Below are 16,948 nucleotides of genomic sequence, written 5' to 3'. Positions count from 1 at the left end.
TACCCAACTTTGGCATAAACTTGGATAGGACTGGAGGAGATTATGCTAGGTGAAATTAAGTCAGAGAAAGTTAATTATTGCATGGTTTCACTTATTTGTGGAACATAAGGAATAATGTGGAGGACATTAAGAAAAGGGAAAAATGAAGGGGGAGAAATCAGAGTGGGAGATGAATCATGACAGACTATGGACTCCAGGAAACAAACCTGAGGGTTTTAGAGGGAGGGGAGTGGGGGGCTGGGTGAGCCTGGTAATGGGTATTAAGGAGGGCATGGATTGCATGGAGCACTAGGTATTATACCCAAACAATGAATCATGGAACACTACATCAAAAACTAATGATGTACTGTATGGTGACTAATATAACTTAATTAAAAATAAATAAATAAGGGTGCCTGGGTGGCTCAGTGGGTTAAAGCCTCCGCCTTTGGCTCAGGTCATGATCCCAGGGTCCTGGGATTGAGCCCCACATTGGACTCTCTGCTCCACGGGGAGCCTGCTTCCTCCTCTCTCTCCGCCTACTTGTCAAATAAATAAATAAAATCTTCAAAAAATAAAATAAAATAAATAATTAATTTAAAAAGACTGAATCTAATAGATAAATAGGTAAGTGTGTATATACACATATATGTACATATATGTATCCATATATACAAGCATACATATGTATGTATATATTTATACATATATATATACAGAGAGAGAGAGAAAGCTCTTCAACTTAACAGAGAATACACATTCCACATTCTGTACAAACACACTAAATATTCACAAAAATGATCAATTGTTAAGCACAAGGAAATTTCAGTAAATCCCAAAAGAGAATCCCAAATACTCTAACCATATTAGAACACTTAACAACAAAATAAATGTACATTTATACAATATATATAGTATATTATATATTGTTTCATAAAAAGAAAACTTTCTTCAAAATTTTTAAAACATTTCAAAGAAGCCCTTATATAAAAAAGTAAATCAAAATTGAAATGAGATTTACTATGAAAAACTATATATACTATGAGAAACTATTCAGAAATGAGGAACAAATATATGGGAACATTACAAGTCAGATTTACAGGATTAAGGCCAAAGTGTACACACAGGATACAGTGCACTGTATCAGAGAATACAAAAGATTAAAAATGAACAAATGAGGCATTCAACTCAAGAAGTTAAAGAACCACAGAATAAAACAGAGTAAAGGGACCAGTGAAAATAAAAGCAAATATTAATTAAATCAAAATTTAAAAACAGAAAAGATTATCAATAAAACAAAGTGTGGTTCTTTCAAACAATAATATATTCAAACTTTTGGCAAATACGATCAACATCAAGAAAAAGAGAAGGAAACTAATATTAATAATGAGAGAGATGTAATTTCATAGTCAGAGACTATTAGCAAAAAAAGAACAAGTAATGCCTTATACCAATTAACTTAAAAGTATTTATGAAAAGGATGCACTTCTAGAATAATGATTCTTAAACTTGAAGGTGATAATTGTTAAACACAGATTATTGGGCCTACCTCCCAGAGTTTCTCATTCAGTGGTCTGGGGTTGAGGTCTGACACATTACATTCTAAAAATTTCCTGGAGGTGCTAATGCTACTGGTCTGGGAACAATACTTTCAGAATCACTACCTAGGAAAATATAAATTTCCAACTTCGACTTAAGAATAAATTGAAAACCCAACACCTGAGTGTAGAAGCTGAGACTATAAAACTCGTAGAAGAAAACATAAAGGTAAATTGTTGTGACATGCAAAATGTCAAATAAAACATTAGTAAAATTGAATTAAAAAAAAGCTCCAAGGGACGCCTGGGTGGCTCAGTTGGTTAAGCGGCTGCCTTCGGCTCAGGTCATGATCCCAGCGTCCTGGGATCGAGTCCCACATCGGGCTCCTTGCTTGGCGGGGAGCCTGCTTCTCCCTCTGCCTCTGCCTGCCACTCTGTCTGCCTGTGCTTGTTCTCGCTTCTCTCTCTATGACAAATAAATAAATACAATCTTTTAAAAAAAAAAAAAAAGCTCCAAGAATCATATGAGAGAAAGAAGATAATAATCATATTAGATACAAAAATAATCATTTGAAACTTTCAAGAGAAAATAATAGGTGAAAATTTGGAGATTTTGCAAGTGGAAACTGTTTATGTCAACCAATTGGTCTTTCAAGATCATAACACAATAAAAAAAGAGAAAGATAATTATATAAATGATATATTAAAAAAGAAGTCACATGATCTAATAATTGAAGGAGTATACAGAATCAAGGATGAATGTGTGTGTGTGTGTGTGTGTGTGACGAGATGCACTTGACTGTGTTCATAGGTTGATTTAGAAAGAGCCAGTAGATGGAGGAACTCTGATATACGAGAGAGGAACTGTTGATTGAATAACATTCTAGAGAAGGCAATAGTATCAAGAATGGAACTTTGAGAAAGAAGGGCTTAATTTTAGAATAGGAAGTTGAGCAAGTTCAAACTGGTTTACATATATTTTCCCTATGAAATTGGATGTGAAATCAGATTTACAATCAGGTGAGCCAAGGGCTGAAAATTTTGGAACTTGAACTTGGCCATTTGGAATTCAGTAGTGACCTCTGAGATGAGCTAGCTTGGGGTAATGGTGGTCCAGAATCCAGTGAGAGGACTGACTAGGGTGTGGGAATGTGGCAGCAAGTGCAGATTTTTATTTCAGAGATCAGGATGAAGGGGAATAGAGAAATAGACTGGAAGATAGATTTCAAAAGAAAACACTTCAAATTTTAAAACAAGTTCTCAGTATTCAAAAATTATCATATACCATGGGAAGGATATGTCATTAACTGATATGTCATGCAATTTATTGTTTTGTTTGCTAATGAGACATCAGGCACGGCATTATAAATGCACAATGGACTACAAATTACCTATCTCTCATCCAAAGGAAAGAAAAATTGGCACCAAAATCCAGCAAGCACATAAATGTAAAAGCTAAATGCTTCTGGGCTTCCCATTCAAATTACTTTTTTTTCTTAAAAAAAAAAAAAAAGATAAGTACTGAATGAAGCTCCTCATTCTCCATCATAATAACCACTTCCACTTGGCTTTTTTCTACAATCCATAAAGTGGGCTTATCTAAATAGACAAATGATGGGAGGAAAATCAAAGGGAACAAAACAGCCTTTTGAAAGTAACATCTACGAGTTTCATTTAGTGTGATACGGTCCAAATGCAGTCCTGTTTCTGCTTTCCACACAGTCCTCACAGTCCTTGCCTGTGAGGACACGGGGCAGGGGGTGGGGGGCTGGGAGGGGGCAAAATTTCATCAACTACAATTGAAAATCAATCTGTCACAAATGTCTTAGAGGACTAGAATTGGATGGGGCAGCCCACACAAGCTTTGTGATCAGAAATCGAACAAACCAGTCGGCGACATAATAAATAAATAAATAAATGGAGGAAAATGTGACCTCTTTCCTCCACTGTCTGTGTCTTGATTAGAAAGCTCTATGTGGGTGTCAGAAAACCCATGCTGCTTTACCTCTGCAAAGCAAGGGATGATTTTTGAGGCACCTATAATGATGAATTCCCCTCCGCCCCCACATCTCCACCTATCCTTAAACAGAATCTTTCCATTTCGAGTCCATAATTCCAAACAACAGCCTAAATGTATGTCGAGGACTAATTATGGTGAAGAAATCCTGAAACATAGGTCCATAGCAGCCAATTGAAAGGCTGTTGAAACACCAAACAGGATAACGTTGTAAGACCATCCCCTAGTCCCTCAGAGACTCAGTAGGTGGACTAGTAAAGCTAGGAGCTGGCATCTTAAAATCTCTCCAGTTGTGGCTGTTAGGCCACCCTGGCACACAAACTGAGCAGAGGAGTGGTGACAGCAGTAAGAACTCTGACAGCCACCTGCCTCCCCAATGCACTGCTGTGGGAAGAGGTGCCACAGAAGACCTGAGGCTTGCAAGGAGAGCTCTGTTGTGCTGGGATGGGCCATACTCAAGGGTTACAGGAATTGTTGGAGATAAAATGGGTAGAAAGCTTCAGATGGCATCGAAAGACGAAGCTGTCTGGGGTCGTGAATGAACATCTGATTGGAAAATGAAAATGTCTCCCTGCAGCAACAGAGGCCATTCTGGCAGAACACTGGGAACTGATTGCAAAGCTTGATTTGCGTCCTCCCTAGGCGTGTGTAGTCTCTACCATACCTAAAGACTGACTAATTGTTACAGGGGTCTCGGCAACCATTAACAGGTCATACTGGTGGCATTGTTGATCTTGGAAAACAAATTAGCTCAACATACGTGGCAGTGAGGCCAGCCAAGACTCTGCCTGAGTGCTGCTCAGAGCCCTAGAAGAGCCCATTCACACAGGCAGGTGGAGGAAGGTGTTCCCTGTCTTCTTGGTTATATGTAGGCATGAGTGCTGTAAGGTGGGGCAATTCTGTCCGTTCCATTGCAGATAGGCATGTCCTGTTGATCCTGGCAGTTCTGTAGGTAAAGCAGAAACAGGCTGATTACAACCCCAACTCTCTTTTATGTTAACATTGTGTTTCAGTGACAAATGCATGACATGCTACATAAGAAAACTTAGGAGGCACAAGGAAGCTATGTCTCTGGGAAGCTCCACCACGGGCTATCTTTCCATTTACCATGCTCATGCTTGTCTTTACACTTTGCACCCTATGGGCTTCCTGGGGTGGTTCTTCTACAATGCCACAAGTACTTCCAAGCCAAGAACTCCCATTCTGCTCCACAATATGCTTTCACCTCCAGCTCTCATCCTTCCAAATTAAGGTATATAATTGGGCCTAAAAGCTCTACTTTCTCTAGTAAGAAACTTAATGAATGGTCCTTGGGGTCTTCCATCAACCCCAGCTTGTTTATACTATAGATGGTAGAAATGCCTTTACTAATTATTAATATTAAGGAAGGCTTCTCCCTTGCCTCTTCTAGAAGCTTTACAGAAAGGAGAGAAAGAGATTTTAAATACAAAGAAGGACACAAAGATATGGAGGAGTGAAATCGTGGTGTCCTGGGGTAGTTTGGTATGAAGAGATTCTCTGCTGTATAGAGAATAAAGCAGAGAAGAAGGATATGAGAATTAAGGATAGGGTTGAAATCACGCACTGAACAAACTTGAATGCTATGTGCATTAATTTCCTATTGCTGCTCTAACAAATTAGCACAAACTTAGTGGCTTGAAATATCACACATTTGTTATGTTACCCTTCTGGAAGTTGGAAGTCTGGAATGGGTCTTACAAGCTAAAATCAATGTGTCTGCAGAGCTGTGTTCCTCCTGGAGATTCTAGAGGAGAATCTGTTTCCTTGCTTTTTCCAACTTTTAGAGGCCATTTAATCCTTGATCCATGGCCTCTCCCTCAATCTACAAAGTGCATCACTCCAGTCTCTGCTTCTGTCTACATCTCTGACTCTGATTCTTCTGCCTATTTTACAAGGACTCCTGTGATTACACAGAGCCCACCCCTTAATTACATCTCCAAAGTCTCTCTTGCCATGTAAATTAACATATTCCAACATCCCAGAGAATGGAGCTCTGGGGTAGCTCAGTCACTTGAGCACTGGACTCTTGATTTCAGCTCTCACTCTCTCTCCCTTTCAAAACAAACAAACAAACAAACAAACAAAATGAATATCCCAGAGATTAGAACATGAACATCTTTTGGGGGGCCATTGTTCATACAAAAGAATTTGGACAGTATCATGTCAACCAAGGATCAAAACCTCAATGCCTACCAATGTCAGGCAGGAAGTAGTAAAGTGGGTCTTACCCAGTAGGGAAGAGTGGAGAACTTGACAAACTGGAGACTTCTGCTCTAGAGAGAGTGCCAGTTACTCAGCTATGAGCATCACCAAAATACCAGCCAGTGGTGCTTTCTCACATATTCTTACGGATATATCGTGGTTTATTGAACCATCTCTGTTGGAAATTAATGTTGGTCCCTATTTTACACTATTATAAATAATGCCATAATGACCACCCTTATACATAAATCATTTTCTGTAACTCTGGTTATTTCTCTAGGGTGGCTATCTCAAAATAGAATTAAACCAAATAGCACTGAGATGTCTTTAAAATGCATGAGCAGAATGTGCAGGTGGACCACATGGGCTAGGAACACAGTGTACAATATATGAATCTGTGCCTCCCAAAGCATGCTGTGGAAGACATTTCTTGAGCTAAATTTTTTAAAAAATCAGCTTGTGCCTAATCCAACAAAAATTAAATGGATAGAATTTCTTAATTTTAATTCACTGTCTAGTAAATATTTCTTAATCTCAGGAACCTATCTCAGATTGCCAATAATCATCCCTAGCAAGTATCAAATGAACAATTAAGAAACTGGTATTTGTGGGGACATAAGAAATGTGTTTTTATTAAATAAGCAAATATACACACATACACACATTTTGTGGATCATGACCTTAAATTGATCAAATCTAAGGTATTTTGGAAAGAGGACCCTGACTTCCTGGTGCTCCTGACATTGGAACAAATATATAAATCTTTTGATTTAGTATCCATTTCCTGAGGTCATAGTATATATTTTAAAAAGCAAGTCTACATTTCACAGGAAAATATAAGAAACAGACCACTGGGAAGGTCAATACAAGGCAAGAAGCCTCCTGCATTAGCTAATTAAGGGGCAATCAAATGCTCCTGCTATTACCATGTGATCACAGCAAATGCTACCAGTGGGTGAACATAAATGGTATTTCTGGTATGTGTTTGGTCTTGAATGCAATTGTGTATGTTGTAACCAGAATTTTCTTTTAAAAAAAAATGATACAGAATAGAATCTCACATTGCATGTGGGAAAGTTAAGTATTGATTTTGAAACTTTTTTCCATATATACATGTTGTATATGGACACACACACACACACACACACACTCACAGAGTGACAAGATGAAACATTTTTTCCTTACTGTGGGTCTCAGTCAAAAACATTTCAAACCCATTGTTGGAGAAGAGACAGAGATGTATGTCAGTCCAGATTCTCCAAGTAGACACCAAGATAAAATTAGCCATGCAGGAATGATTTAATTTACTTATTGTTGGAACCAATGTGGAGGAAGAAAGAGGGAGCAGACAACAGAAAGAGCTTCATTTCTATTCTTGGGCAGGAGTGGTCCAGGAAAAATTAGCCTGCAGCCGTGGGAAAATAAAGCCTTGTCACGAAAGCAATGGCAGATACTGAAATGCAGCTTTGGAAACTGTCCACCAGTTTCCCTTCTCCTGAAGGGAGATCCTTAGCTGTCATGTGGAGGTCAAGGGGGAGACATTTCTGTTGCTAGATCCTTCCCTGTGGCGTTTGGAGTCTGTGCTCTAAAGAGAGACTCTTTAGGTTCAATCCCAGCTCCAACGCGAAAACTCCAGTGAAGCCAGTGAGTTTCCCAGGGCACAAAATTCAAAGGAGCCCAGCGCTTCCTGAGAGGCACTTGCATGAGCCCGACAGCGAGTGCTTCAGTGTTGTACCCAGAACTCACCTGAGTCCTCGCCTTGCCCAGCTGGGTCCATTTATTAGCTATGTGACCTTAAACTGGTGACTTGCTTTCTGTTTCCTCAATCTGCTACTGGGAATGAGAACAATGTACCCTATTCACAAGATCATTGTGAATGGTAAGTGAGTTTATGAATATGAACACTTTGGACAAAATGCTTGCCACACAGTAAAGACTATGTAAGAATTGAATGGTTCTATTATCCTCAGTGTTGTTATTTATATTTAAAACTCAGATTTTCAGGGATCATTCCCCTGCCCCAAACAATTTTGATAACAGGTCTGGGTGAGATGGATGAGTATACCCTTGTAATATGCTTGCTTTCTTTCTTTCTTTCTTTCTTTTTTTTAAGATTTTATTTATTTATTTGACAGAGAGAGAGAGAGAGATCACAAGCAGGCAGAGAGGCAAGCTGAAGGCAGAGGATTAACCCACTGAGCCACCCAGGCACCCCTGTAATATGCTTTCTTAATTATTCTTATGACCACTCACATCTGAGAACCACTGACCAGCGCACTCCTTCCCTGAGCTCTCCTTTCTTACTACTCAGCCCCTTGCTACTCATCTATCTCAGTCTCAGTATTGTTCCAAGAGCCATAACTTGGGCAATGAAACCAAATATGCCAGATGTATTTTCAGCAACTCCCACTCTTCCCCCCCAAAAAAGGTGTAAAGGAAGAACCCAAAGGTGCAGAGTACAATTTCATCATGGTATGGATTTCACCAGGTTAAAAAGTCACTTTATCTTTAGCCATTAAAAGTAGATGCAGAAGGTCCCCCTACAATGGGCATGCCTAAGTTCTGCATTACTGTAGAACTGAACTCCTGTGCCTTCCTCTTCTTGTGTGTTTCTCATCTTCTGTGTCTGACTGAAACCACCCAGCGAGAACCTCCAGGAGAATGCAATCACCAACTATTCATGGTGCCCTGGATCACAACAAGGAGCAGTTTTTTGAGTGGCACCTTCCTTTGATGCAGAGAGATGCTTCAGTACATAGTAGTGAATGCCTCCAAGCTGACTGGCATTAGGCCCCCCGACCGTGCCCTCACCCACAGCTTTGAAGTCTCTCGGGCTCGAGATGCAGCCCATGAGAAGCGTGCAGGTGCACATTCAATCGGGGCTGGTGGGGGACAATAGCTTCTGATTGGGAGGCGATCCCACCCATGTCAGAAATCGATGGTAGCATAATCAACTTTGTATTAAATGACAGCACCACTCCACCATTACCTTCCGTTCTGAAGGGATCAGTTTAATATGGAAAACACAAGCCAAAAAGCTTGAGAAGCCGAAATGTTCTGCCTGACTCTCAAAGAGGGGCTGAAGTCAGAAAACAGCTATATCTCCAAACATAGCCTGACAAGGAAGTCTCTGGAGCAGGGATGCACGTTAACCTGGCCAGCAACTCAAGCTGCCAGCCTGCATTCAATACATGTCACGATGTGCCCACCGTGTATATAGACTTGCTGATCACACAGCTCAGTGGATTTGTACCAGGCGTGGCAGGCAATGCCGAGACCACAAGTCATTGTTGCTATGATTTACTGAGCACTGGTTCTATGCTAAGCAGAGCCTTTTACAAGCACCTTATCTCATTTAATAACCATCATGACAACTTCATGAGGTAGGTATTGCCATCATTATATAATCGGTAAGACCCAGAAAAGTTATGTAACATGGCCCAAATCACAAAGTTAGAACAGAGACTCTAGGTCCAGCTGGCTCCAGAATCATAGCTCTGTTTTAAGGAGATGGCTCAGAATGGAATGAAACAAACACACAACAACAACAACAAAAACGAATAGCTCTGCAGTATGTATTACGGCATATGGATGGAGAAAGCATCAAACATACAAGGTACAAATGGTGGGAGTCGGTTTTGGAAAGGGCAGAGCACAAATTCTGCAGAAAGGGGAGAATCAGAGGGAGGGTGTAATCTGTACAGGTAGGAGTTGCCTACCCCAGCCTCACACTGACTTCAGCTCCCCCTTCCCGGATTTCCTATTTACATTCCTCCAACCACCTAATGTTCAAATTGACCAGTCAGTGTTGAAGGTGAGACTTGAACCTTTCCCAAAAGTCAGATGTCGAACAATAGTAGAGAAGGACCACCTTCTGAAGGGAAGAATCTATGGCAGAAAAACGTTGTATATCTCCTTCTAAGCTAAAGGGGGTTGGGGGGATTGTTTGTTCATTTTATTTGTTTTGGACTGGTAGCTAATATATAACATAGCTGGGAACGGCATGCTAATCATGGCAAAAGTCTCATGACTACAAAATCCTTTTTTAAATGACACCCCAGGGGTTGCTCCAGACTTCTCTCTTTGTTTATGGACTTAAAATTTTTACTTGATATATTTCTACACATTTGAGGACTTTTTTTAAGAAGTTTGTATTGCCTTTAAAATTAAAACAATAAAATGAAAAATAAAAGCAAAGGATATTAATTTGCAAGTTCACCATCTGTTGGTCAGCTGCATTGGGCAAAGCTGTAAGACAGATAGAAATGGAAATGAGATGTATACTCTTCCTTTAAGGAACTTAATAATATTTACAATGTGTGATGAAGCAAAAATTCAATATTTTGTCCAAAGAAGCAATTAAATAATCTGAGTAAATATGAAGATTTGATGGTTATTTGAGGTCCTAATACTAATATTCTCGAAGTGCTTTTAAGCTATTCTGATAAGTGGATCTTAGGAATTGCCAATACTCTCCAGCTGTTTTTTACTGTTTCATTTTATTAGAGCAATAAATTCTCTGCTATTGGTCTTGAAACATAGCTGCTCTTGAACAAAGAAGGCAGCAAAGAACTATTGAAAGCTCTTAGTTTAAATTCTTTGAAGTATGGCAAGACAGAACTCACTTTCTGATGTCTTACTGCTTTTTATAACCTAATCAGCAACAATAAGCCATCTTGCCCTCTGGTGATCAATTTAACACTGGGTGAGATCTATATGGTAACCAAAAAAAAAAAAAAAAAAAGAAAAGAAAAAGAGAGAGAGGAAGCTGAGGTGCACATCTCGATGGAGATGATTCCCCTAGCTAGTTCATACAATCTGTAACCAAAGTCAGGGTGAGCTTCTGCTAAGTTTAGGCGGTGGGAAGAGACTCCCTCATTTATATAAGGACCTTATTTATGAGTTTTATAGACAATCATTAAGAAGACTGCTTTGCTCTCAAATTATCTTCTGAATAGCTGCTGGAAATTTCACTATTAGCAATTTCTCCCCCTTTACATCTTTCCCCTTCTGTTAAATTCAGGAATGTGAGAGCTGCAGGCAGAAAATCACAATCAACTCATTTTGGGTCAATAAACATATATTGAATGATTCCTGTAGACCAACACTATGCTAAGCCTAGGATATAAAGCTGAGTAAAATACATTTCTTTATTTAAGACCATATAGCCTAAGCAAAGATGTCTTAAAGCCAGCCCAAAGGGTTGCAAACAATTGCAACTCAGGTCCTTATTAAATAAAAATAAAAGTCTCCAGGCTCCATCCCGGAGATTCTGATTCAATAAAAGTTCTCCAGGAGATTTTGTCATGTCGTCTGAGTTGGGATTCACTAGTCTAGGAACAAGATAAACATCCATAAAAGAAGTAATAATTCAGGGTTGTACATTCTACAGTAGAAGCATCTATAAAGTGTAGTGGAGGCAAGCAATTAATACTGAATGGGAGGGTGAGTGAGAAATCCATAGGTTAGACACAGTATTTAGACTGGGCAGTGATGGATAAGTGGAGTTCATTGGCAGACAAAGGGTTTGGGAGAGAAGGGCATTCCAGACAGAGGGAAAAGCTTGAGTGTGAATGCTAAAGAGGGAAAATACTAGCATCAGTGGGCAATTCATTGCTTGCTGTGATTTCAACACAGACCAGTGGGGTATGGTGGAGATATAGACAAAGGGGATGAAACTAAGGGAGAATTAACTGAGAAGTCACAGAGAGAAAGGAAAATGCATTACGCTATTACTTTAAAGGTGGAATTATCTGGGGGCACCCAGGTGGCTCAGTCAGTTAGGTGTCTGACTCTTGACTTCGACTTAGGTCATGATCTCAGGATCCTGAGACCAAGCTTTGTCTCAGCCTCCAAATTGGGCATGGAGTCTGCTTAAGATATACGCACACTCTCTCTCTCTCCTCTCTCTCTCCCTCTGCCTCTACCATGCCCCTGCACATGGATGTGTGCCTGCTCTCTTGCTCTCTGTAAAAATAAAATAAAATAAATATAGAAATATTCATGTGTTTATTCATTCACTTATTCACACAACAAATATTTATCAACCCACTGTTCTCATACTGAGCATTTTGTCAAATAAACACCTCAGGTCAGTAGAGGGGAGAATGGAGTCTTTTAACACAGGAAGAGAACATAGGATGCTCAAAGATGACCCACTTCAGCATTTAAATTCAAATTATTAAAAATATTGAGATTAGAGACTCAAGACTGGAGATTCCTGAGATGTGGCTACTTTGCACTAGAATTTAGGAATTGAAATTATGTAATGCATGTGAAAATCATGCTACACAAACGTTAAGGTGGTTACATATTCATATAAGAGCAGAGTGATGTGTAACGTGTGAGGGAAGGTTGGTCCCAAGACAAGTTACTTGCTAAAGTGTTCATCTGTTCCTTGTGAGGCAGTTTAGAACCATGAACTTAGAGGAGCAGGAGTTGCCAGTATACATTGTCAGAAAAAGAAGAAGCTTCAGGTATGACTTTTGGATCTTTAATTAATTATCACAGAAGTCTTCCATTGAGGGTCCCAAGTCATAGCACTAACTGCCCAGAAAATCTCATTTGCTCCCAAGTAAGAGACTTCAGCCAGGGTATTTATGCTCCTAACCATCTACGATTCTTTCTTTTTCTTTTTTCTTATTTGTATTCTGTTTTCTGATTAGAACTTTTCGGGGGTACTTTGTTTGTTTCTTTCTTGCCTTTGTTTTGTTTTGTCTTAGCTTGCTTCGTTGAACTTTTTTTTTTTTCTTTGTGAGGAGACAGTGTATAGACTTGATTAATGTGACTGATGATCCGGACAAGTGAGGTCTCTATAAGCCCTTCCTCTTCTTCAGGAGACTTGGGATGGAAATATTTCAAGGAGGAGAGATTCTCAGTGATTAAGGAATAGAGCTGGGCCAGTGTCTTTGTCACTTTGGGCTACCAAAACAAAATACCATAGACTAGATGGCTTAAACAATAGAAATTTATTTATTTATTTATTTATTTATTTATTTTTTTATCGTTCTGGAGGCTGGAAGCCCAAGATCAAGATGTCATCTTGGTTGGTTTCTAGTGAGAGCTCTCTTCCTGGCTTATAAACAGTGGCCTTCTCCTTTGTGTCTTCTTAGAAGGACACTGATCCCATCATGGGAGGCCCACCCTTACAACCTCATCTGGCCCTAACCACCTTCAAAGGCCCCATCTCCAAATACCACCACGTTGGGGTTAAAGCTTCAGTGTATGAATCTGGGGGTGGGAGGGACATAATTCCGTCCATAGCAGCCATAGTCCATAGTAAAACCCTTCACTAAAGTCCACTGTTATGCTGCTGCTGTGGCTGATGGTCCAGGGTGCTTATTATATAGAGGTCATCTGGGCTGTGAGTCTATCACAGAGATGCTATAACCAAATTCACCATTATATTAGAAAATAAGCTTATAAGGCAGTTGTGAGGGCAATTACAGACCCAACACCAGAGGTGGAAGAGTAAGCATTGCTATAACACTTCATTGTCACCTAGAACACCCCTCTGACGCTTGCTTTAGCACTTTCTTAATGTTGTCATATTTTGCAGCTTTCTGCAGAGGTCAGGTCAGATCCATGACAGTCAAGGGGTAGGAACTTGAAAGATCACGCCAGTGTTTCCTGTTCAACATAGTGAGGTCCTTCCCACAGCCTTGGCAGGGCCCAGGGATGTAAAGATGGTGTCCCAGGCAGTATCCCAGCCATCATGATAATTTTCCAAAGGAGGTAGCTAAAGCTTTCTATATGGCAGTAATAGCATGAATATGGTTACCATCCTTCCATAATGCCAACGTTGTCATGATCACCTGGCCAAGGAGGCCAAGAGTTGATACAGGAGGCATTGCTGACAACCTTGAGGGAGGGGTCATACCTCTCATGGTTCATTGCCAGCACAAGCATGGCAGCATCAGCAGAAGGGGCAGAGATGATAGCCCTTTGGAGTCTATCCCTGAGGTGAGCCCCAGCTTTCTATAAGGTAGTAAAGACACTAGTGGACCCCTAAAGACACTAGTGGACCCCTAAAACTATTTAGCACCAGCATCATCCCCATTTGATATTATAAGGTGGAGGCATACTTCCCATTGATCTCCAGCTTCCCAGTCCCCACTTAGACAATGGCATTGAATTTGCATGCATACAAGAGCTACAGATCATGTGGCTGAGGCCAAAGAGAGTGACCATGTTGCTTTGTCAATGTTGAATGCAGCTCTCTCTGGTGATCCACGGCCAAATCTGTTTATTCTGACCTTCATTACCATGTCTTAGGGATGCATTTGGCACTACATAAAAAGGCACAGCTGACTGTTGAGTGAGAACGAGTTTTTTCTTAAGGAGGCAAGATGGCAACATGATTCCATGCACCTAATCTCTCCTCTGTCACATTCTCAATGACGTAACAAGAGAGGAAATCATCTGGTTCAGCACTGAAGCCCAGCGGTGTGTGCCCACAGTGCTAGACACCTGAAGTACTTACTCAGAGGTACTCTGCAGGAGTCGTCCTTGGGGACTGACATGAGGCCCTCAGAGCAAAATGTGGTGCAGTTCCCTCAGGAACTGAGCAAGCAGCTCATAATAGTGTTCCACTTGTCCATGGAGGCCGCTGAAAGGCTTTAACCAAAAAAGCGATAAATTGGTTTCCTGTTCTTCAGAGATTAAGAGACTGGTTAAAGAACTGAACTCGAATGGTGACAGTAGAAATGGCATAAAGGGAAAGATTTTCCAAATGCATTAAAGGCACAATGATAGGATTTGTTGTTGGAATGGGCGGTAAAAGCAACTGTCTCCAGGTGGTGGAACTGAAGGATAATTGTTAGTCACCTTTTTTTTTCTTTTTATAAATTTTATCATTTTCTACAGAAAACATTGATTATACCAATAACTTGTAAAAAAACTAAAAAAAGAAAGAAAAGAAATCTTCCTGAATCCACTAAAAAGCAATAACTAGATTATGTACTAGGTAGCTCCTGGAGAATTAACTTCCAAATAAGAAACGTCCTCAAGAGAAAAGCAAAACAGATGAAACCGGAATAAGACTGCTGGCACGCACACGTGGTAGGACTCTCGGTGTCTCTGTTTGGCTGGGGAGTGGTTGTCACATTTTTTTTTCCAGCATTAGAATCCTTTCTTCTCAGAAAATCTACACAGAGGCCTTGTATATAACAGAGATCACAGGAGCATTGCTCTGATTGAAGGGGTAGGAGGTCCTGAGCATTTCCGCCTGAGGTCCCTCCTCCTTATCTCTCCCCCTCCTCAGGAACAAAGGCCAAGGCACCTCTGAGAGTGAGAGCCACTACTATTTGGCTTTTTCTTTTCATTTCCTTGGCTTTAGGGATTTAAGCGGAGGCAGCAGCTCTGTTGGACTCATGTGATATGAGGTGACAGACAAGGCTGAGTGGCAGCGGGCTTCAGCCCATAGCCGATCACAACAGCCATATTGTGCACCGGCTAGAATAAATGTTATTTTGAAGGCCGTTCAACACTGGTTAGAAAGATGCCGTAAATGGGAAAGAATAAGAAACCTTTTATCTTTCAAAGACAGCAAAGACAAATGAGAGATGAGAACCTGACTCGCAAGCAAAACGTCTGCCTCAGGTTGGGCTCAAACTCTTTTCCTTTCATCTTCCGTTTGAATCCTTACCATTGCTAAGGACATCCAACAGGGCACGGTGCTGAGAGAGGAGGGCCAGTGCAGAGAAGGTGAATGGGCTGAGCCATGCACCCCGTGGGGAATCACTACCTGTCTGTCACCATCCAGATGATGAAGGGACATAGTCGTTCCCACCACATGGAGTTTGCGACTCACTCTGAAGGCTTATGAATTAAGGCTGGGGAACCAGACCTTTTAGACCGATGTATCAGGGACGAGGCGAAGAACAAGTTTGTGGGAGAACAAGTTAGGAATGGCTTATTTCTCTACCACTCACTCTTCTCCCTCCATTCCCAGGGCTTCCATGGTGACTGTCCTACTCCTGGCCAGAGATGATGATGCCCCAGGGAGGCAGAGCACAGACCCCAGCAGCTGGCCGGCCGATCCTAACATCTTACCCCCACGCTGGCTCCTGTCTCCAGAAATGGCAATCTAACCAGTGCCGGGCCTCCGAGTGCCTCACAGGGGTTTCTGGACTTGAAACCACGAACATCAGCTAATCTTTTCCAGGCAGCTAAAGAGGTAAGTGTTGAGACTTTTATCTTGTTCTTCAATAGATGGATGGATAAACAAGTCCTGGTACATCCATGCGATGGAACGCTGTACAGCTATAAAAAGGAAGACACTACTGATGAGCACATTCACTCAAGTTCATCTCAAAGACATCATGCCGATGGAGGGAAGCCAGGCCCAGAAAGTTGCATACTGTAGGATTCTATTTATACAATGTTCTCAAAAAGACAAACTACAGTGATGGAGGTTGCCGGGGCTTCTTGCGGGTGGAGGTAGGGCATGGCTACAAAGCAAGAGCACAAGGCAGTTGCGAAGGCTAGGAAGATGCTTGTGTTCTGATTGTGCTCATTCTTACACAAATTTATACGTGTACTGAAACTTGCAAAATTCAAAAAGAAAAAAGTCAGTCTGTATGGTACTTTTTAAAATAAAATTTTTTAAAAAGATTTTATTATTTTTATTTATTTGACAAAGATCATAACTAGGCAGAGAGAAAGAGGGGGAAGCAGGCTTCCCGCTGAGCAGAGAACCCGATGCAGGACTCAATCCCAGGACCCTGAGATCATGACCTGAGCTGAAGGCAGAGGCTTAACCCATTGAGCCACCCAGGCACCCCTAAAATAAAAAATTTAACCACTAAAAAGACAAACTTTCTCGTTTGCCAGGAGAGATGGCTGATTCACCAAAGGTAGAAAGTAGAAAACATTAAAACAGCTCAGAGGCAAAAAGGTAGAAGAAAGAAACCAGAGTCCTTTTGGGTCCAGTTCTTCTGGCTTATTCTTTTTCTTGGCTTCCATGAGACACACTTACATTCTTATCATAAATTCTTTTGTACTTCAGCTCGTTGAGCTAGGCTGTTCCATTAGTAACCTGGAATCCTAACTCATTTAGTCAGGCTCACTGGTTCCATGTCGCATTCCTTGTTCTGGAGCTGGAGGTTAGCATCTGTCTCTACAAACGTCACAGTAAACGGATGCCTGCCTTACAGAGAATGTCACCTCAGAGAATAGGTTTTACTACATG

The 16,948-nt window shown here is 40.8% G+C and overlaps 1 long non-coding RNA gene across 1 annotated transcript; it reads right to left on the bottom strand.

The window, feature by feature from the left end:
- Positions 1 to 1,044: 1,044 nt before the first annotated feature.
- On the bottom strand, positions 1,045 to 15,816 carry LOC309872107. The gene is made up of 4 exons (XR_014315669.1): positions 15,605 to 15,816; positions 14,240 to 14,373; positions 4,295 to 4,480; positions 1,045 to 1,983 (listed from the first exon to the last, which is right to left on the bottom strand). It is a non-coding gene; the product is annotated as an uncharacterized lncRNA (long non-coding RNA).
- Positions 15,817 to 16,948: the final 1,132 nt, after the last annotated feature.

The sequence above is a fragment of the Mustela nivalis genome, assembly GCF_964662115.1.
Source record: "Mustela nivalis genome assembly, chromosome: 8".
Classification (NCBI taxonomy): domain Eukaryota; kingdom Metazoa; phylum Chordata; class Mammalia; order Carnivora; family Mustelidae; genus Mustela; species Mustela nivalis.
The sequence above is the reverse complement of the archived record's forward strand: the minus strand, read 5'-3'. Positions and strand labels throughout refer to the sequence as shown.